General features: G+C 47.3%; 1 protein-coding gene across 1 annotated transcript in view; it reads right to left on the bottom strand.

Moving 5' to 3' along the window:
- The window catches only part of JMY (junction mediating and regulatory protein, p53 cofactor), an 81,258-nt gene that overhangs the window by 35,661 nt on the left and 44,260 nt on the right, over positions 1-1,337 (bottom strand). The window lies entirely within an intron of this gene.

Below are 1,337 nucleotides of genomic sequence, written 5' to 3'. Positions count from 1 at the left end.
AAGCTTGCTATTTCATTTTTCGACTCTTGAAGTGTGTTTTTTATCTCCAGAAGATCCATTCTGTTCTTTTTGAGGGTTTCAATCTCCTTGCTCTGCTCATCTAGGTGTTTCTTCAATTCCCGAAATTGTTGATATGACTCATTTTGGAACTCACTGAGTTTTTTCAGAAGTACCATCCTGAATTCTCTGTCATTTAAGTTGCATATTTCTATGTCTATTTCTTTCTGAGATGCCTTGTCACCTTGGTTGTTCATGGTGTTTAATGGACTATTTCTCCACCTGGGCATTAATGGAAATGTATTCTGCTTTTTTCCCAGAAAGAAGATTTATTATATAAAGGTCTCTCTTTAGCCTGCTGCGAAGAAGGTGCTTTTCTTTTGGTTTCCAGTAGGTGGCGTCTAAGCCTCTTGGATCCTTGCTTTATATAAAGCCTTAAAAATGCCTTTTTATTTTCTGATAGATATTTAATCACGCTCACTACGCTCAGTTTCAGTCCCTGTCAGTGCTAGCAACAGTTTTGGTAGCATTTGCTCAGATTTCCCTGCAGTTTGCGGTGTTCAGTCTCAGATGGTATGGGGCAAGGGGCCCTCTGGGTTGGGGGATGGGGACTGTGGCTCAGCCTGGGTATTGCAACCGGGCTGGTAAAATCACCTGTTGTTTTGCTGCAGTCCAACTACTCTGCTTTCTGCCCTGATGACTGGGCCCTATGCTGGCTGCGTGGAACTCATGACTCTCCTAGGTGGGGCTGTTCAGGGAAGTTGCTGCACCTTTTCCCTTCCCCCTCCTCCTACAGATAGCTCCTGAGGCTGCCAGAGGCAGCTTATTTCTCCCATTCCACCTCCCAACACCCGGGGTTCTGACCTGTAGTAGTTCTTTTGCGCAGATCCAACCTCAGACGTGCTGGTGTGCAGTTGGGTGTTTTTTGTTGAGTTTTAGATGTTCAGCTTATTGTTGTTCCAAGGGGAGAGATCTGGGGAAGTCTCTCACTCCGCCATGTTTCCAAAAAATCTCTTAAAAATGTTTCTTAAAATCTGACTTCATACCAGCTTCCTGGCCATCTTCTTTCTTCTAATCAAAAAGAAATTGCTAAATCTGCCCAAAGGCCCATTTAGGGATCATTCACACCGCTCTCAACTTGCATCTGGATCCCGGCAGCCAGAATTCCGGCCGCCGAGCCCTGCTGCGACGTAATGAAATCCGCGACAGCGCAGCATCCAAGCTCCGCACCAGATTGCACTCTCCAGCCGGCTCGCGGGGTGCAAGAAAGAAACAGCCTTTCTTGGCCAGCCGTTCCGGCTCCTGTCCTGTCCATCGCAGCGGCGGCAGCAGCCCCCACC

The sequence above is a fragment of the Pteropus vampyrus genome, unplaced genomic scaffold (assembly GCF_000151845.1).
Source record: "Pteropus vampyrus isolate Shadow unplaced genomic scaffold, Pvam_2.0 Scaffold11, whole genome shotgun sequence".
NCBI lineage: Eukaryota > Metazoa > Chordata > Mammalia > Chiroptera > Pteropodidae > Pteropus > Pteropus vampyrus.
This window is presented reverse-complemented; position numbering and strand designations above follow the sequence as displayed.